General features: G+C 43.4%; 1 long non-coding RNA gene across 1 annotated transcript in view; it reads right to left on the bottom strand.

Moving 5' to 3' along the window:
* Positions 1-1363: 1363 nt before the first annotated feature.
* LOC141987067 (uncharacterized) overlaps positions 1364-21951 on the bottom strand; it is an 80476-nt gene continuing 59888 nt past the window's right edge. The window contains exons 2-4 of the long non-coding RNA XR_012639436.1: positions 19101-19379; positions 7034-7084; positions 1364-1452 (exon numbers count right to left, since the gene is read on the bottom strand). This is a non-coding gene — a long non-coding RNA (uncharacterized LOC141987067). The remainder of the gene's footprint in view (positions 1453-7033; positions 7085-19100; positions 19380-21951) is intronic.

Below are 21951 nucleotides of genomic sequence, written 5' to 3'. Positions count from 1 at the left end.
ATGATTTAGGAACCTAAGGCCCATGGATTTTTCAGTGAGACTTAGGTGCTTTTGAAAATTTACCTTAAATGATGTAGAAGCCCTAATCTCTTTCACTTTTTCTGTGCCTCAGAGGCAGTCAAATATTTTAAGTTAGTTCTACAGTTGACCATGGTTTTTCTTTCACTGCTATAAATATTCAGTTGTAATAAACAGCGTGATACCTAATATCTCAGGTATAGCAAGACTTGGCAATGGTTAGTTTAATTCTAACTTTCTGCAGAACCTTTTCGTCCCTTACAAAAAGAGTACTAGATCCAAACACTGTCGTGATCCTAATGCGAGATGTAACATTTTGGACCATCTCTGAGGAAAAGTCTTGTTTGCTTTTTTAATAAAGGGAAAAAATAAATAAGCACTGATGCTTTTCTGGGCCAGCTGCTTTGTTTTTACTCTTTGAGCAAATGGTCCCCATTGTTCAATCCTTGTGAGAAGTAGAAGCTTTTATCTTTGGACTAATCAGCTCATTGTTCTCTTCTGGGAAGGAGAAGCCTTTGGCTGCATAAAGGTTTAAGCCTGTGGTAGGTTTGGAACTAGGGACACTTCTGAGTCTGTTGGCTTCAGAATAACCATCATTGTGATTCTGTTCACAAAGGACCTGAGCTTTACTTTCCCCGCCTCCCACGCACACACTTTAATTCCCAGACTACCAAGAAACCCAACTGGGTTTTATTTATGTAACAGAATAACACTTAGATACAAATAAAAACAGACAAATAGTAAAACACCAGAAGAAACCAGCACCACTATCATGTTCATTAGGCTTGGCATCTGTGACCTGGCTGAAAAGTCTCTGTGAGGATGAGCCTCTTGAACATGTACTCCAAAGCGCTGCAAAACTGGGATGAAATGAAATGCAGACTCTTTCTGACTTGGTCCCAGGTATGATCTATCTGCACTAATCTGTCTCCTTATTGCAAACAATCCCATCACTTCAAGAATTTCGTGATCTCCTGGATGTATTGGTTGATCAGAAAACCGAATATTTGATGTCATATCATCAGTCTGTCGAGATGAGGAACTCCTGCAAAGAGAAACTGCGGTATCAGTTTCTCTTGAGGTGGGATAGGGAAGTCCCCACAGATCAGGTTTAGACAAAGCGTGATTTTCCGAAGGCATAGAGACATACTCCTTAGAATCTTCTTCAGCCCCTGCACTGTGAAACGCAGACTGACAAGGCTGCTTGCAGAGTGAGCACTCTGCTTTGGCTTCTGACCACTCCTGGACAGAAGAAAAGCAGGACTTATGTAAGCAAGGGTTTAAGCAAAACATATTGTCAAATCTTTCCAAGCACACAGGGCATTTAACGTCCGGAGATGAATCTGCTGGCATGGTCTGGTGCAAATCACCTGCACCAGCTTTGGGCAAAGAACTTTTATCCACTGTGCACTCCACATCTGGGGAAGCCATGATCTATAAAAGAGAAGAGAGAGAGAGACAGCTTGACATACTTCGCAAGATGTAATAAAGTTGGGACAGGGAGATGAAAAATGACATTGTCCTGCAGCAATGAGGACTCACATGTCACAGAGGGAGACAATGCCACCAAAACAAAACAAAATATCTCCCTGTAGTGAATCAAGTTATTTCCTCTAGAGGCTGGGAAGAAAAAGAGAGATTGTTATTTATCTTTTTAAACAGGTGAGAGGCACTCAGATGTCCGGAGCAGATAAATACCAAGACCACATAAATACCAGTGATTGGAGGAAGCACTGCCAGTGAGAGACCCTGAAGAAAGGTTCTACATCACTGCTATCCCTGACCAGTCTTTTCAGTGGCCAATGCAAAATGATAATAGCTCCCGATTTGTATTCTCTTCTTCCTCTTTTCTTCTGTGCTGCATATTTTCCTCTCCCCCTCTGCCCCCAGTTTTAACGTTCTGTTTGTTTCCCCTCAGATCCATCCTTGTCATTCCTTTTCTGTTACACGGTCTCCAGTGCTTCTCTCTTTCTCCTTTATTGCAACAATGTTTTGACTCTTCTAATTTGCATGTGTTTGAGTTTAATTTCATACCTGACCTCTCTCTCGCTCGCTTGCTCGCTCCTTCCCTGCCTCCATTCTCTTTCCTCTTTTCCAACTCAAAGGCAATAAATGTCATTTCTCTCTCATTCCCTCTTTCCCGTCTGTTCTTCCTCGTGGTTTTTCCTTCCTCAAATCCCATTCCCACTCACAACTTTCCCTTCACCCACCACAGTTAAAGAATTACACAGGTATAAGGGGAAACGATTTATCAATGTCAGTGGAAAGACAGTCTATTACCAGAAATTATATGAGAGAAAGAAAGAAACCAACTTAATTCTGTGTCCAGATTCTGTGTGTGTGTGTGTGTGTGTGTGTGTGTAGGACTCTTTAATTGTTAATTGACCAAATCTGAAATGGAATCAGTGAAACACAATAAAAATTGCATCACTCACTGACATTCCTTTAGAGTTCCTTTTCACTGTAGAGTTGCACTTTAAGGCTGGACCCTGCAAGTTGCTGAAGTTGAGAGCACTCAGAACCCAACAGAACTGAACTCTGTGTCATTCAAGATCAGAGGTGAAATCCTGGCTCCACTGAAGTCAATGACAAAACTCCTGTTGACTTCAGTAGGGTCAGGTTGTCACCCCAGGTCCCTGGAAATGACAAGCGCTGCACCTCATGAACAATCTCCTGAGCCATCCAGCCTTCGGTGACATTTAAATAAAATTTAGGAGATTCTGAAACAAATAAAGACCATGTACTCTGAAAGTCCATTTGTGGCATGTGTATAAAAATTTAGAATGGCATGTTTCATACCTGCTTTGGGAAACAGTTTGTTTTTATATCCTCATGCAAACTACAAAGCTCTTTCAGCTACACTGGATGCAAAACAGGAAATTAAGCTGCCGTCACAATTTTCTCAGCAGAATATAATATCCCATCCCAAAAAGTTACATTCCATTTTACTGAGCCTTATTATAAGTACAGGCTTGCCTTAAAAATCACTTTTGAATGTACCATCTTCACCAGCACTTCCCACATTTAAATTACACAATGTTTAGCCACCTTTATAAAATAGCTAATGACATCTTTTTCTCCTGTTTTTGTCCTGTGTTTGATCCCCTTCTTGTCTTTAATTCATTAAAAACACTTCTAAAACTCCCAGTTTCTAAGATTTTTCATCGCCTTCCTGCTACAAAAAATTCCTTTCCCTCCTTATTTACCTTTTTCAAATATTCAGATTTTAAGCAATTCTAAACACTGTGGATTTCCCCTTTATTTTCATTCTGAACAATAAATAACCAAACAAACATGTATATTACACCCTCCATAGCAAAGCTCACATCTCACAAGCTTAGGTAACCAATTGACTCCTAATTGAGGGAGTGAAGAGATTTGCCCACAATCACACAGTGAATCAGAGGCAAAGCTGAAATGATTAGGACCAAGGAGTTCCCAACACTCAAGCCTGTGCTCATTCTTAATCTAGACCTTGTTGCCTCTCATTACCGCAATGCTGTCTCCACCTCTGCTTGTCTTTTCAAGACCCCTTGTTTCAAACACTTCTCTGCACCTGTAGCTGATGTGGAAAGGGGAGGGCCCTTTCTTCCCCTGCGACCACTCTCTTTGCCCTTGCTAGTGTATGTGATGGAGCCGTCTGGCTGTTTTTGTCAGCTAGTGATGGGCACAGGTTTCAGGGTTCCAAAGGATGACAGTTGGCAGTTCCAACAGCTGAGAGGAAATCTAAACATCCCACGCCAGCAGGGTGGTGCTTTCTCACAAAGCAGGCACCAACTGCCCATGTCTGGCTGGGGCAGAGGCATTGTTCTTGCTGGCAGATTCAGTAGCTCCGTAAACAATGTAGAAGTGACAGAAGTGTTCCTTCTCTTTTCAAATCACACCTAGCAGAAATGAACAGCGTATCAGAGTCCAATGGCAGATCTAAGTGCAAGGATCAGTTATGAACTACACACAGGAGTGAGGTTTCTCTTTGAAATATGTTACCTGAGCTACTCAGATACACGTCTGATCGCACGTTTTTGCAGCAAATATATGTGTCAAATACACTTATTGTTCAGCACTTCAGAAACAATTACAGCATAAATGCTGTATGGTTAACATACCAGGATCTGACAAAATCCATGTGTGAAATATGAGACAAGGGGTTATAACATATAAATCAGGCACTAAGGAAAGTTTCAAGTTATAAAACAGGACACCATGTATTTGAAGATGTATGCTTTCATTCATGATGCCGATTAACATTGAGATAAACTTGCCCTTCACTATTTCTATTTTTTGACATTCTTCTAGACCTTCTCCAGTTTGTTTTACTCTCCTGTTGGCCCAGATGCAGCTGATGCATCTCAAATGGAGGGGAGAGGGATTTCCTCTTCATAATTTGGCTTATCATTACGCTAGCAACTTTCCTATGACCCCTAGTGTTACTGAAGAGGATGAAGTCTGAGATGGGCCTAATAATGCTCAGAGATAATGGTGAAATGGGTTCACTGAGAGTGGGAATGTTATTACATACTGTGGCGATACTGGTCCAGATAGACTCCTTAGTTTAACATAATAGGGCTTTGCCCCCAAAACTGACCTTTTGGATTCCCTCTTAATGCATAAAGAGTGAAAATATTACTGTCCCCCAGAAGTCTAGTCCCATATGCCCAGTTATGCTGAAAAGATTGCACGCACTCAGGGATATGGGACCCAGCTTTCAAAATATGCTTCCTCCAAAGATCACATAAAACTCATTCCATAAATCATCGTTGGGCTGGGGGGCTAGACGCACATGTATGGCATGCAGCCAACATCGTCTGTTAAGTATCAATCCTGAGTGTATTAGGGTGCTGAGTTGGGCCAAGTTGAATCAGCTCCTAAGTTTGAGAAAGAGATTTACTCTTCAAGAAAATAGTGAAAAAAAGTTACATAGAATTATATCATCACAATCCCATCCTCAGTCACCCCAAGCAGAAACACAGAGAAACACTTGTACACACACACGTGCTTTCATGCAAACATGGTTTGACCCAGTGACAGAACACATTTTCCTCAAAACTTTAGAAGAATGTAATTCTATTGCTCCACTAGTAAGTCAGGGGTTGGTGGCATGTAAGCGGCATGCAGCCAACATCAATTCCTTACCCACCACACTCACACATATTCAACCCTGAGAGAGTCATCTGCATGCTGTAACTAGTGCCAGGGTCCACAGATGAATACACCAGGCCTCAGCTCCCAAATTCAAGAGCAGAGCTTCCTTATAAAACCAGTGATGAAAAGATGATGAAAACATCTTACCCTCAGTTTCTCCAAGCAGAAATGCATGCAGAAACAAAGATGCACCAATCAGGTTGGGCCAGTTACCAAATAGGCTTTCTGCAAACTTCAGAATAATGGCAAAGGGGCTAGACAGAGCCTTCAGGTACAACCCTGAGCAAGAGTGGTGCCTAAACTGCACTACCCCAGGAATACCCCTGGGAGGAAACACCCAGCACTAGCACACTTGTTCACCTGCTTCTCTTTGCTCTGGGGAAAAGGTGTAATTCACTCCTTGCTTATATCAGCAGCCAGGGCCTGATCCAAACCCACTGAACTCTGTGGAAAGACTCCTGTTGACTTCAATAGTTTGGGGATTAGACCCCAAAGAAGGCTTTCCTGCTTGCTGGCTTACCGACTCTGACTGGCACACTGGGCAGGGAAAGCCAAGGCTCTAGCCCGTCCTGCTACCCCAGCCTACAAACAGCCACCTGCATTAGGGAAGCCTGGACAGGAATGAAAAAGGGGGTGAGATATTTCCATACACACCCACTCAGGAATGCACTATCAACTGGAAAAAATAACCCACTAAAACTTCAGGCACAACACAATTAAAAATATTAGTAAAATGGGATATAAGAAAAGACATTCCCAGAACAGAGACATGGCAGCCTAACACAAACAGTAACAATTGCCAAGATACAGAACACTGTTATGTCATTAGGCTCCAAAATGTCAGGGTGTCAATCCCCTGGCAGAATGAGCAGACAGAGCTATAAATAGAGCTATTTACAAACTAAAAAGGACACCATCAACTCACTGTTGGGGCTCAGTCACAAACTGGGGGAGAACTAGAGCAGGTGGGAAAGAAGCAGGATATTCCAACCCCAGAGGCAGTTCAACCCAACAATTCCATTTCAGTTCTAGAATGTGATCAAGCCATTACTCCCCATAATGTCAGTGCCTAGACCCCTTAGCTGGCTGAATTGACAGAGCTATATATGTGATGCAGAGCCAACACCACCACCTGTCTGTGCCCTCCTGGTTTATTCTAGTCCCGAAAGTTCACCTCCATGCTGAGTTTATTTCCAGGATCCTTACTTAGCAGATCAAACTTGGGTTAAAATTCCAAATTTTGGAAAATGGTTTTATATTAAAATAGCTGGATCGAAGAGGGATAATAAGGAATGAGACAGGATGTCCTCAGCCCCGATACACCTCAAAATAAGACACAAAAACACCAGAATGGTGAGACCATAATCCAGACTAAGATTACTCCTTTAATTCCCATAGTATCATTGTGTAGATCTCCTGGAAAGGTGAGTATGTGAAGGCATGTACGTAATATACACCCAAATCCACTCTAATCTCTTCCCAGTTTGTTAGATTCATCAGACTGTCACCTCCATGTTTATGCTCTTTTCTTGTATCTAAAAAAGGAGAGCCCTGTGTAGCTCGAAAGCTTGTCTCTCTCACCAACAGAAGATGGTCCAATAAAAGATATTCCCTCACGCTCCTTGTCTCTCTGATCTCCGGGCTTAGGCTATAGAGAGGATTCTTACAGAGGTTGGCAAAGATTCTGATTCAAAATATTAGGGCCTGGGTTGCCTCTTAAAACAAATGGAGAAAACTCGGCTAATTAGTACTGCAATTTCCCAGCCCCGTTTAAACTTAAAACACAAATGCACACACACTCTCATCCTGCCTAATGTGTTAGATCTGTGAAGCTACTGCACCTCTATCATGAGTTTACTGTCAGGGTACTTACCAGTGTGGTCAAATAAGGCTCATATTCCAAATCTGAGGGACTGGGTTTCCTCTGAAAAAGGAATGGATAAAGTAGGAGTCATTAAGAATGAAACAGTATATTCCCAACCCCAAAATAAAAACTATGTAATGAGGAGAAAGTTGGGGCCCAGTCCAAGAGTAGGAGAGAACTGGGAAAAGGAGGAATGAAGCAGGATACTCCAAACCAATGAGGCATTTCAACCCAACAATTCAATTTCAATCCTAGGATGCGGTTACACCATTATTCCCCATAATGTCATTGTGTAGATTCCTAGTAGGATGAGTAAAATGGAGTTATATCTGAGATGCATAACCAACACCACCTTCTGTCTCTGCCCTTCTGATATAGTCCATCCCTGAGACTTCATCTCCATGCTTGTTGAACTTCCTGGAAGTTCCTAACCTTGATTTAACTGAAAACAAAACCCACATACATCAAAATGTTGGGCCTCAATATCAGAACATGATTGCTACATTAATAGGAATTGCCTCCTCTATGTCCCTTGCAGAGGCACAGAACTTATTGTATACATATGACTTGCAGCCAGAACTACCAGAGACAGTTTATCTTCACTTCTCTATTTCCAGTGTAGCGATTTAGTGGAAGGGTGCTGGGGGAAAAGGAAGTGGTCGATAGGTTGAGGGATATCACTCACTTCCTCCACGTTTTGGAGGGGAAAGTAGGGACCACTGGAGGAGCTGAGGTGACAGAGTACACAACATTTCCAGAGGTTGGTGCTGGACAGCCTCACGCCACTCCCCCATGAAATAGGGGATCTCTGGAGCAGGAATCACATCTCTGCTCCCCCAAGTATGGGGACACAGTGAGGGGCTGGGAGAGGGGAGAGTATGGCTTGGGAGGTGATCTCTTCCCCTTTTCTGTTAAATTATGAGGGGAGCAGGGGAACTAGTGGGAATCTTTGCTTCCCTCTCCCAGGCAGCAGGGAGGACAACTCCTCAGCTGGCAGCCAGAGGCACATGTTTACTTGCCTCCCCCAGGCACTGGCACAGCACACGGTAACACAAGGGATAATGATACCAGTCCTCCAGGCTGTGGGTTAATGGGGAGGGGGTGTCAAGAGCCAGGATGGAGCAGGAGAAACATCCCTCCCTTCCCCCAGGCAGTGGGGAGGGGAACCTGGGGAGGGAAGACATTGTCCTTGTCCTGCCCCAGGCAATGAGGAGCCAAAATGGGCTGGGAGGGGAGATGGAAGGAGCCAGGAGATGGTTGTTTTTCCCTCCCACAGACACCGGGGCGAGCTGCTGGGAGGAGCTCTTGTGTGTATGAGGGCGAGTAACCACACTGTTCCTTCCCCACAGGGAGCTGAGGGAAGACAGGACAGGGCCTTACCCCTCCCCTGTACCAGATAGTGGGAGACAAAGGAGGGAATGGGTGGGCAAAGCCTTCCTTGTCCTGCCCCAGGTAGTGGGGCAGGGAGCTGTGGGAGCCAGTCAAGCGGGTCATCACTCTCCTCCCACAGGTAGTGGAGCTAGGAGGGGAAATGGCAAGGGGCACGTCATTTCCTTCCCCTGGGAGTGTGTGTGGGCGCAGCGGGAGAGGTGACCTGCCAGTGCTCGCTTGGGGCTCCCCCAACAATTGCGGGTGAATGAGGAAGAGTGTCAGGGAGAATGGGGGACTGAAACTGCCCTGAAACCCAAGCACATGTCTGGCTTGGCTGGTGCGTGCTGATAAGGGAACGGCAGCTGGGCGTGGAGGGGTGAGGCCCACCTGTTCAGGTGTCTGTCTCTTGCAGAACACTTAAGAGCCGTACAAAGGGGGAACCAGGGTAAGAAAGTGCATGGGGGGTGGGAAAGAGAATGGAGAGAGTGGCTGGAGCATAAGGGAAAGTGCGGCAGAGAGTCAGCTTGGGAAAGGAAAACCAAAAAAAGCACAGAAAAGCAGAGGGCAAAAACTGCTTCCCTGGGCAAACAAATGTAGGAATAAAAAAGCATAGACAGGTACTGCAGTCACACCAAATGACTGATTGAAGAGACATCAGAAAGGCAGCAAAAGGGGAGGAAATAGCAATGGAAGGCCGGAGACAAACTGCCTATACTAACTGAGACAGCAGCTCTAGAGCAGCCAGGAAAGGCATGAGCTTCCCAGGAAATGAACCGGGATACTGCAAATGCTCTAAAAAGGACTCAGAGAAAGGGGAAATATCCTAATGGCGACAGCATTGCCAGTAGTAGCCCCAGAAAAATTAAGCTGCACAAACACAAGATGCTGGATTAGCTAGACTGGAAGATTTCAACACTCCTAGATAATAGGGGTTTCCATGGGAAGAAACATGAGCCCAGTGTCTTAAAGATGCAACTGGGCATCACCCTGTCCTGGGGAATCCCTTGGTGATGTGAAACCAGCATAAGGGGAATAATCAGACCCGAGAAACACATTATCAACATGATTGGAGACAAGGTACATGTGTTCTCGCGCTGGGCGGGAACCAGATTTTTTGTTTCACAGGGAATAATGTCAGCTGAAAAAAAAAATTCCACTCTGAATTGGAACAAAACCAAAACTTTCAAAGTTTCACACAAAACAAAATTTGGATTTTTGTTTGTTTCAAATTGCTCAAAGAGTTTCGCTTTGATAAAATCAAAACATTTGTTCCAATGACAACATTTTTATGTAATATGTAATATTTAAAAAAAATATATATATATATATATATATTGCATTATGTAATGCTTTTTAAAAATGTAATGGAAAGTTGTTTTTAAATGGAAATCAAATCGTTAAGTTCCAAAAAGGAAAAAATGGAGTGTTTCAACCTTATTAAGATGCTTTTTTCCTCCCACATTTTATTTTGAAATGTAATTTTGGCAAAATAAACACATTTATGCAAAGTGTTTCTCTTTTGATGAATTAGGATTTTCCAATGACATTTTTTTGACCCACATGAAGAGTCCTAGGAATGATCAGACACGTGAGGAAATTCACTGACCTATCTTGCTCATACTAGATAACCATTCAGAGAGCTCCTTCAGGGACCTGTGCGTAAACAAGGGATTACTGACAAAAATAAGCCTTTCTTAATGTTTGTGTGTGCTCGGTACAATATAGTACCAAAGCATAGACAATGGTAGTGGCCTGCTGGCTGGTATTTTCAACAGAGTCAAAACCAGTTAATTTCCAAAGACCTAATAGAAATATAGCAACTGTACACACAAGAAAACAAAATAACCCTCTTTTCCTCCCCCCGCAAGCCAACTGACCAAAACAAAAAACAACCCCACCCCCAAAATCTCAAAACGTTGAGAGCAGCAACACCTAAATACCTTTTAAAATCTGGGCCTTCATCTTTATTTACTAGACATATCTGAAGTTTCATGAGATTGGTTTTAATGACATGAGAAATGACAAATGCCTGAGAAAATAGGATATGGATGGAGGAGGTTTCGAAAACAGACCATAGGGTTCTGCAGATCCAGACAAGAAGGTTTCCAGACGTTCAATATTGCAAAATAAACTGAAGAATTTTAAACCTGTGTGCGCTCCTTATGTTGCTTTGACATCCAAGCCTGAATTTCTTAATGGCTGTGCTTTGTTATTTGATACTTTGCTTAAGCTCGATTTGATAAACACAGAGCAAGGGTATTTTAACAAAAAATCCCCATGAAGCTCAAGGTTAATGCACAGATAGCAAGTGTTTTGGAAATGTACATTACTAGTCTAATTTGCACAAAATGTATGGCTGTGACTTCAATAAATTGTGGGGAATTAAGAGAGTCAGTAAAGTTGCTACTATTTAGATTCAAGCCTGTACAGTGTCTGCCTCCTCTTTGCAATAACCAGCATTAAAGAGGGTGGGGGATTTTTGAGGGTGGTTGGTGGAGACAGAACTAAGAGTAATGGGATGGAATTGAGCAAAAGAACATTTCGGATGAAGCAAAGGAAAACATGCCCCCCTGCGTCAGTCAGTAACATCCAGACTGGATAAAATATCATTAGAAATGTACTGTAGGGGGATTCAGAGGTGATTTTATAGGCCCTTTGTAATGCTAATACAGTACTTTGTGATGAAACACTGTTTTCAGTGTGAATATTATTAATTCTGTGGATTCCTTAATTAAACTGCTTGGTACAACGCAGAGCTGAAAATCTCTCTCTAATATCTTCTAATGGTGGGCATTCTGCGGGGTGAGGTGGGAAGCAGGATGAATATCTTACTAAGCGTTGCAGGGGATGCATCATCACTGGCAATTGTTAAATCAAGATTGGATGTTTTCCTGCTTGAGGAATTATTTTGGGGGATTTCTATGGCCTATGTTATACAGGAGGTCAGATGATCACAATGGTCCCTCCTGGCTTTGGAATCTATGAATCTTACATTTATACTTCACTTTCCATCCCAGAAGAGCCCTAGACACTTTACAAACTGAGCACAAAATGTTCACCCATCCACTGTTGGAGTGACAGGGTGCAGCCCACATAGCATGTTGCACAAGTCAGAGAAGACATTTTGGCCAATGACACCAACCTCCTATGCTTATGTTCTCATTTTTAAAGGTCTTGTCTGAAACTGACAAACTGAGCTACAGGATTGTCAGCCTCTAGGCATTGGAAAATCATGAGTCAGGCCCCCAAAATAATAATGAAATTTGCTTAAAATCATGAGATTTAAAAAAAAAAATTATTTGAGATTCTGTTTCTTTGTCTTCTGGATTTTGAGCTTTCAGATTACCTCCGGATCATATTTTTCCAGCTTCTCTCTGCAGCCATGAGGGCTAGAAAATTACTTTTTACTTTAAATGAAAGCCAAGATTCCCATAAGTCCAGGATCTGAGATGTTGAACAAAACACCAAATATTGTGAGACTCTCAATAAAATTACAAGAGTTGGAAACACTGGAGCTATAACCTCTCGAGGTTCTTTACTTCAGGTCCACAGCAGTTCTGTATTAAACTTGGGTTGGGTCTAAGGAATGTCTCAGATGGGAGCCCTATAAATACTGTGTTGCATAACTTCTGAGAGAATAATAATAGTCTGCTTGAAATAACCAAGTGAAATAATCCTCAACAATTGGATCTCACTATTGCCAGGCCCAAGTGTTCAACAATCATGAGTCAGACCCCAAAATCACATCATTGGCTGAAAGAATCAGAAGATTTAAAAGAACTAGAAAACTGGGGAGGTTGGTCTATTTTTTGAATTTTGTGCCTTTATGGGAAGCACCCACCTTCTCTTTGCATGTTATCATTTCAGGCTCAAAACTCAATGTAAAGGCCTTGATTCTCACTTACATAAAGGCCTCTTTACACTTCCCTGGAAGTGGAGAGATACCTAATGTGAGCCTAAATGTAACACACATCCACTTCAAAGCCCCATTACACTGCCGGGGTGGGGGGATGGGGGGGGAGGAGAGGTTAAAATTGTCTTCATGTAAATGAGAATCAGGGCCCATATCCACACACAAAAATGGAATCCTCTTCTCATGTGAAGGGTTTTGGGTTTTTTTGGCTTAATCATGCTTCCGTTGAAGTCAAAGGGAATTTCACACATTATTTCAGAGGACGCAGATTTAGGTCCTTAATTGGAGATGAGTCTGAGCCATGGATTTCAGATTTGAACATGGATCCCAACTTTCCCCATAGTTTATAGAATAAGGTTCCGACCTAGCTGATTGATTATTTTTAGGAGGATGGTTTGTTTTCATAAATAATTTTTCAAACGAGGCTCATAAAATATAACAATACAACTTTGTGAGCCTCTCTTAAGGCTAGGACTGATGGTATCATGCCAGATTTTGATCTGAATTACTCAGTAGTAAATCAGTGAGCTTACTCCCAATTTGCACTTGTGCAAACCACCTCAGAAACTGGCCCATTATTCTCAATTACAGGAACTTCTTGAGTTTGAATTTACAGACACTGCAAGGCAGCTGCATCTGGCTATAAAGGATATCTAATGTTCAGTCACTTAGTAATAATGGATTCTTCCAGCAGACAAAAACTGAACATGCAATTAGTTATGTCCCTCTCTTTTAAGTGTCTGTAAAACTTAAGTGGCTGTTTGAGATGTTGGAAACCTGCTGCTTTTGTAGTTAAGAGAATAATTAATTACTGGTAGATCTCCAACAATACACCACAAGTACAGAAATTCTAGCATTTTTTAATAGTAACCATAATATTTCATTGAATACATATTGTTAAAGAAGGAACCTAGGAACATAGACACAATGTAATAAAAGATTGCCAGGGAAACAAATACATATTGGAGCTCACTTCCACAATATGTATATGTTAATCAGAAACAGACCCCGAATACTTCTGTTAATAAAGGAAACAAAATCATTTACCAGATTTACCATTCTGATTTGTGCACTGAGAGCTATTGAAAGGTGCTGGGCTGATTACAGCATATTGAAGATGTTCGTACTCAGAAGAGAAAGGGTAGTTGGTTGTGCAGGCTTCCCCCCTAATACCACCTCCTCTCTCAGTAAATCTGAGCATTCGTGGTCTTTTTGCATGCGTAATGACTACCTGCCGTGGGTCATCAGCAGGGAGTGTAGCCGGAACCTCTTGTACTTGAGGCATGAGCATCTATAGCAGAGGTGGCTGAACTGTGGCTCAGCGGGTCTTTTATAGTTACAGTGCAGCTCACAGAGACCCCCCCATTCTCCATGTACCAGACTGGGGGGGAGGGGGAAAGTTTCGGGGTTTCTGCCCTGCAATGGGGTGGTGGGGACAGAGACGACTGGTGCCTGCTGAAATGGGGGGCGCAATTTAAAGATTCACTTCCCCCAATAGGTTCGCCCCCCTCAAGGCTGGCCCCCTCTTAACCTCAGTGGTTCTCCCAGCAGCTCCCAGCTGTTTGCCGCTGCCTCTCCTCACAGCCGCAGCTCCCAGCTTGCCAGCTCTAGCAGCTGCCATGCAGGGAGGTGGCCCAGTGGCGCCATGCGACTGAGCGGGGCCAGCAAATCCTGGCAAAAATCTGGGGGGGCGTGTGACCCCACGTGTCCCCCTGCACGTCTCCTCTGGCTTCTGCCTAGCAGGGAGGGGATGTCTTGGGTTTTCGACCCAACGGGGTCTGCCTGCCGGGGCTCAGGGCTTCAGCAGGAGCAGGGCTGAAGCCCCGAGCCCAAACAGGTGCCTTCCATGGGGCTGAAGCCCAGAGACCCTCCTTCCCTGCAGGGCTGAAGCCCTGAGCCCTGGCAAGCACCTCCCCGAGACCCTCCTCCCCACAGGGCTTAATCCCCGATCCCCAGCAGTGCGCTCCAGCTCTTGAACTTCTGAAGATTGTCATATGCAGCTTGGAGGGTCAGTAAGTTTAGCTACCCCTGATCTATAGCTAAAGAACTAACACCCCCAACTTCAGCTGACTCAGCCACTAGAGGGGGACAAAGCCCCTTATTAGTAATGAGGCGTGTACAAGGAATTAAACATCTGCTATATAAAGTAGAATGAAAATAAAACACTGGGCCAACTTCATATCAGTGCAAGCCCTGAGATCAAAACAGTTGCACCATAGATGAATTTGGCCCATTGTGTAATATGAGAAAAAAAGTATCTAGTGCACAGTGATGTGGACTTATTTTCTTTGCAAATTTTCTAGAGCATTATTCTTTTACCCTTCTGTTCCCAGCTCAAACCCTGAAGCTACATCAGAGTAGGGTCTGCAACTGAGGTTTTTAAATTGGGCTGGTCGCCATGATTACAGCTTGGTAATGTGGAAGGAAGGCCTCAAAATTGTTGGCTTTTTCAGGGTTTTTTTTTCTACTTGTTTTTACATTGGAAGTATCAGGAATGTCAACCCTGAAATTTTTTGCCAGAAGTGCTGATGAAGGGAGGTCTCAAGGGACGTATGTTTGTAGTTCTCAGACCTAAACTGGGGAGTGGGTATTGAGTCATTAACAAAGATGTCCTTTCTCCAGAGTGTTTGTTAGGCATCAATTAGGTGTTAACCAAATTATGATTTTTAAACAGACTGACTAAAAATTCTTTCCCCTTCTAACTGTTCAACTTTCATTCTCCTAGGTCTTGAGATCTTATCAATTCACTAGTTCTCCAGTCAGCATAAAAACCTTCTTGGTGAGATGGAACCTGAATTTCTAAAGTTAAAAAGCAGGCCTTTATAGATCACAAAGAAGCAAAAAAGGGCACAACCATATTTTGCCACTGGGAGTTACCTTTAAACGGATCAAATATAAACATAGTTTAATATTCCTTTGTTATGGATAGATCCTCACTGTCACTGGGAATTTCTCTTATTCAGGAAACAGAGCAATACTTGCATCAACTGAGTTCTAAGAAACAAGACTGGGTCTGCCACTGTAACAAACTGAAAACATTCCTGCGGGAGAGGGGTGTTTCAGAGGCACAGCTTCCACCTCTTTTTGAGCACTTCAGTTCATTGCTCACTCCAGCGACTCTGGCCAGAGCTCACAGCAGGGCTGATTGACTCTGGCCAGAGCCACAGCTTGGCCTCCTCAATATGAGGTAGGGTCACTCCAGTGAAGGGCCTTTGAAGGTCAAAGGAGAGTGAAGGGGAGGGAGGGGAAATGAGGGATGCCAGATGGTTCGCCAATGAAACTGCATATTTGCAACTTGTTGCCTGCAACAATTATAACGCGTATCTCCATGACTTGTATCTCCCAGCTGTGAGATTTTAGCCCTTGTCTGGGAAGGTATGGGAAGAGTATTTTTGAGAAAAACAACAACATAGAAGGCCAGATCCTCAGTAGGTATAAATTGCGATGTTCCACTGACTTCAATAGAGCTATGCCAGTCTACCCCCAAATTGGATGGATCCAAGCAGCAAAACTGGATCCTCAAATTTCCAGGGAGCTCAGAGCTGAGGGCTTGGGAAGAAGCCATCCCTAATGAAAGGAAATGTTTCTGTAGTGATTTACAGTCGTGTATATACCTCAGCTCAGTAAAATCCCAGTAAAAATCCCCGTGCAGTGAGTCAACTGCTCACCACGAAAGAGTCTATATGCCTGCCTGCAGATCCAGTAGTCAAGAACAAAGAGTTGGCCTGCCATCAAACCTGGCCTAGCCAGCCCCAGAGGCCCTGTTTCCTCTGAGCACCAACCAGAAAGGAAAGGGAAATGCAGAGGTGAGAGTCTGCAGCTCTTTCTGTTTCCATAGCACCCTGAACAAACATGCTTTGTCAATTGCTATCAATTACGTGCCCCAGAATCATAAAGCTTTCTTCTTGTAGCAAGAATGAGTGCCTGTACGGCATCCCACAAAGAAAGTGCCCCTTGTCTAGTGTGTTCCACCAACTCTTGCAGTCGCTCCCTCCCCCTTCTTTTCCTTTTTTTTTTTTTTTGTTGAGTGCGGGATTTATAAACTCTTTGAAACATGTTTTTGCCAGATGTAGGCCCCAAGTGCCCTGTCAATAGTTTCCTGTCCTGTTCCAAGTGCTAAACAGATGGAATTACACAAGACTTTGCTGAACGAATCCACCCTCCATCTCCTTAATTAAACTCTAGGATTGCAAGGAGACGGCTCTACTCCTGGCAAAGATCCAGCTGCTCTCCCACCCAGCGCTGTAAATTACCAGCTCATTAAAACCACTATATTTCCACTGAGTAGGTGTCTGGAACCAGCATTTTCCCTCTGATAATTGTGTCGCTTGCCTTGCTAATTAACTCAGCAGTAGTGAAATGTGTCATTCAGGACTGTGTAGTGTTTACACTCTGCCGTGGTTTTGTTTTAGGGTTGCATGTCTGTGAGCGTGTGTGTATACATATATATATTGCCCTGAATATCAGACGGTTTGATTGTATGACTTGGTTCCTCTGACTAGATACAATTTGAATATGAGAATGGTGACACTATCTCTCAGGTAGCAGGTATGAGTCTGAAAAGGCTCCTGCCTTTTACGAGAGTTGGGCCAGGTTTTGAAAATACTGATAGTTCTCTCTCTCTCTCTCTCTCAAGTTCAAAAGCAGGAAGAATTTCCGAAAGGCCATATTAGCCGGCCATTGTAATTACCCCACACGTGAGGAACCTCTTTAAAACATTGTGATGTTTCTTTCGGAAATAAAAAATGTAATATTAGCTCAGCTGTTCGCATTTTACCCAGACTATTCACTGTGTTTGATGATGGAGCTTGTTTGAAAATAAAAATTTAAACAGGAGGAAGGGATGCTTTAGAGAATAAACTTCATCTAACGAACTGGGATTTCCAAATGTCTGGCATCAGTTTTAAGCTGAAAGCTAAAACCAGAATGTCCTGCGGGATGGAAGGTCTAAAGGCCAATGTTCTTCACAGACAGCTTGAGTCCATCTGTGTGTTTCTGAGCCACCCTACAGGTAGTGATTACCAGTCACAGACCAGGGCAAGATCCTTGGCTTCTCTGCATTGCTTAGGCAGTGGAAAGCAGCTAGAAAGCTTCCTTAAGGAGCAGCTGGGATTCAAGTAGATCATGTTAGCCCACGTAGCAACTGTGTCTGGTTGAGAGGATATATTGGACATGCTTTGGGGTGAGGCTGGTGCACCCCTTGCTCCAGCTGATCCTTGGTTAGCAGAGTGGGCCCTTTGGGGATTGCCATTTTGGGTCTCAAGTGGGGACTTAGAGCCCCTTTCTTCTCTTCCTCCCGCCCCTGACAGCTCCTCTAATGTAAGGTGAGTTATACCCAAACAAATGTGAGAGCAAGGCAGACCTCCAGCTCTCAGTTACAAATGGGGCTTCTCCCTCAGGCCAGCCTCACAGCAGACGCTCCCCTCTGGTTACCAGCGTTTTGGGCGCTGCTAGAGGTTCTGTCGTCCTGTGGCTGGCTGGGGCAGTCGGAGGTGGCATTGCTTTACATGCTGCAGCAGGGGAGCACTGGCAAACAGTCAAGGAGAGGCCTGGCCATGCTGGAGCTGGCACCGTGCAGCTTCTCTCTGCAGTTCCCCTCAGCCGACTCTCTGCAACTCCCAAACTAGAACCTGCTCCTCAGGATGGATGCCGAAGCATGACATCACCCCACCCCTCCCTCTGCTAGGGCAGGGTGGCCATAATTCCCAAAGTGAAAACAGGACACCACATGGGGCTGGCCTGAGGGCCCCCGCTCCTGTGCGGGGCAGGCCAAAGGGTCACCCCTCCCCACCATAGTGCCACTCACCCTACCCCCTGAATGTCCCTCCATGCCCCTCCCGGCCAACACGAGACGTAGAGTCACTCTGTGCTCGACAAAAGGCTCCCTAGGAGCCTCCACGCTGTTGAAATCGAAAGACTCCACATAGAGCCTGGGATAAAGTGTCAGTGAGAGGAAACCAGGGTTGCGTATGACCCCATGTGCACGGAGGATAAGAACAGTCTGTAATTATGCTCCATGACACTTTCTATTGTTATTTGAAATGCCCTCTCTGTTGTAGCATTTTAAGTTAAACTGAAGAACTGCAAAGGCTGGTGATTTTAAAAAGAGAGACGAGGTGGGGGAGGGGATATCTTTTATTGGACCAGCTTCTGTTGGTGGAAGGGACAAGCTTTCGAGCTACACAGAGCTCTTCCTCAGCTCCGGGGAAGTTAACCAGAGTTAGACAAAAGAGAAGGCATACTATAATTGCACACTGTGTATAAGAACCTCCATGGAGAGAAAATACCAAGTACTAAGGAGCTATTTAATCGAGAGGAGAAAAGCATAGCAAGAACCAGTGCTAGAAGTGAAAACCAGGCCGACACAAATTAGAACTAAAGCACACAAGAGGTGTGAGTAGCCCCTGGAGCAAACGCCCAAGGGAAGTGGTGGATTTTCCATCTTTCTGAAAGAGATGCTTCAGTCAGACGCAAGTTATTGGGCTCAGTACAGGAGTCACCGGGTGAAATTCTACGGCCTGTGTATACGAGGTCAGACGATGATCTAATAGTTCCTTCTGGCTTTAAAATCTATTAAATTCCCCCCAGCACCTGCCTATGCAGCAGCTGGAGATGACTGGATGTGCTTTAGAGGAGAGGCTCTCAATGTTTTGTTGCAGATGGACCCCTGTTCAAATGCAATGTTAATCACGTACGCCCAACTGAGAAACTGATTGACAAAAGTATGTGTGTACTTCATATAGAGACATACTGTTAGTAATGCTTTAAGAAAAAGAGCATAAGAGTACTTACAGATATCAGTGAGATGGGTGTGCTTGCTTCTTACTGCAGAGTCTGTCTGTCCTCGGTCTGATGGTTAGCATTGAAGATGTGCATTGAGATTTTTTTTTAATGGTAATATTTTGTGGACCCTGCACAGTCTCTCAGGAACCCTGAGAAACGCTGCTCTGCAACTTGCATATTCTGCCTCCAGGGCCCCTATTGGGCCCTACTGAATCAGAGTGCAAGGGTTCGCTTTATTAGCTCTGCATTGGCTGGGTTCTACGACTATCCTTAATAGCTACTTGCTCACTGAAAAATAAAAGAAAAGTATGTGCAGTAAATATTGAATCCCATTAATAACAACAACATCAAAAGAGAAAGGAAGAGTATGAACATAATCCAAGCGTCTTCAGAAGTGAGACAATATAGACACAGGCACAGCACTAAAACCATGCAAACTTATTTTTTAAACCTACCTTACATATATAAGGATGGGTTTTCTGCACTGTATTAATGTATTTCTATGTTTTATTGATCTGGAGTTTACCTGGAGCTGTACCATTACACTCACTCAGTAAAGTGATGTTTATATATAATGGAAGCAAGGCTTCTGTGTGGCAGTTCCTTTGGTATGTGAAAAAGTGATCAGTAGTCAGTGTACAAAATAGTTTGCGCGCAAAGCTGTTCTTATTTGGCCAATAACCATTTCTATAGGTACTGTTCAAAACCGGGACACTACTGAAAATTCTCAGCTAGGTCGGTGTAGCTCTTTTGAAATCTAATTTACATCAGCTACAGCTATGATCCATTAGTTAATAAACAGACCTTTTTGGTTTTGGTCTTTCTGTGTGTGTGCTGCCTGTCTACCGATGACAATATCAGAATAAGGGTTGGATGACCAAATACTCTAATAGCACCAATACCAGACAAAACTATTTGGAAATATTAAGCTCACCAAATATGGGCAACATTCAAGCAATCTGGGAAGTGAATTGTTCCATTCACCCATCCCTAATGTGTAACACTAATATTACACATGAAATTATTATTGTTTATTATTTGTTTCACTAAGAAGCCCCAACTGAGATCAGGGTCCCATTGTGCTATAGGCTACACAAAGTAATAGATAGTCCCTGCTTCAATGAGCTTACAATTTGAATGGACAAGACAGAGTGAAAAAGGGGAAAGGGATACAACACATAAGCAGAGTGAACAGTAATAGTTTGCTGACATCATATTAGGTCCATGATTTTTTCCAGTGGAGAGAGGGTTTTTTTGTCTATCTTATTGAATGCTTTGGGTGGGGTTTTGCTAGGAGGGGATTAGCTAAATGGAAACATCTGTATCATACGCTCTTCAGTGTTTTAGCATTCAGTTATGGGACTTCTACACACAGTGAGCATGCAGAACTGGGTCTGTAGCTTGTAATTCTTGGAAAAATTGCAAATCATTGGTCAAACCTGAAAGAGTCATGGAATAATTTTGCACAGTTATATAGGGAGTGTCATACCTTTATTTGACTTTTTGCACATATTTCTAATTTGTTTTTTGCATTTTTTTTATATTGTTACTCCTTCAGGGCCTCGCAGGGTTGTTCCCATTAGAAGAGGACACTGATGATACAAGTCAGGTTACAGTTCTTCTTTGGTGTATTCTTGTTTATTTACAAAGAGTGCACAAAAAGTCCTCTTCCCCTGAGCATAGTGAGACCAAACAACAGCAAGCAGTTTCCTTGCTCAGAAATCCCCAGGTCTGCCGCCACTCCAGTGACCTTTGTCGGTGAGACTCTCTACTTCCCCTCAGGGTCCCACTCACTACTTCTTCTGCTTCCCTGGCTGTCTGCTTCCAACACTCACAGACTGAAAACCAAAACTCCTAGCTCCTGCATTTGCTTCTGACAAATCCCTCAACCAACATGGCTTAGCTTTGATCTGCCATGTGGGCCACTGCAGTGGGCAACCCAACCCTCATTGTTTCCAGCTGTCTTCACTACATAAAAGGGTTGAATTGGTCCTTCCACAGAGGCTGAGAGTTCTTGGCAAGCCCATTGGCTGTAATGACGTCTGCGATTGTGTTTGGATCAAAGACTCACTTGATGGCAGCTATCAACACCTTCCAACATAATCATATATTTTTAAAATTATGAATATACATAGATTCATAGAGTCTATGGCCAGAAGGGACCACTGTGATCATCTAGTCTAACCTCCTGTACACACAGGCCAGAGAACTTCCCCAAAATAATTCCAAGAGCAGATCTTTTAGGGGGAAAAAAACAACAATCTTCATTTAACAATTGTCAGTGATGGAGAATCCACCCCGATCCTGTTAAATTGTTCAAAGGGCTAATTACTTTCACTGCCTTATTTCCAGTCTAAATTTGTCTTGCTTTAACTTCCAGCTATTGGATCATGTTAGATCTTTCTCTGCTAGATTGAAAAGCCCATTATTAAATATTTGTCCCCTTGTAGGTACTTGTAGACTAATCAAGCCACCTCTTAACCCTCTCTTCATTATGCTAAATAGGTTGAGCTCCCTCAGTCTATCATTATATGGCATATTTTCTAATCCCTTAATCATTCTCATGGCTCTTCTCTGAACTCTCTCCAAGTTATCAACATCCTTCTTGGATTGTGGGCACCACACCTGGACCCAGTATTCCAGCAGCAGTCTCACTGCCAAATACATAGGCAAAATAACCTCTCTACTCCTACTCGAGATTCCCTTGTTTATGCATCCCAGGATCACATTAGCTCTTTTGGCCGTAACGCCACACAATCATATAGAGTATTTTTCCCTATTATATTCATATGGATTTGTCCTGGCATCAGTGTTGCCAGCTCTCCTAAAGTACTAGAGTCAGGTGATTTTGGCCCACACT

The sequence above is a fragment of the Natator depressus genome, chromosome 5 (genome assembly GCF_965152275.1).
Source record: "Natator depressus isolate rNatDep1 chromosome 5, rNatDep2.hap1, whole genome shotgun sequence".
Classification (NCBI taxonomy): Eukaryota; Metazoa; Chordata; order Testudines; family Cheloniidae; genus Natator; species Natator depressus.
Note: the sequence above shows the minus strand (reverse complement) of the source record. Positions and strands in the feature narration are given on the sequence as shown.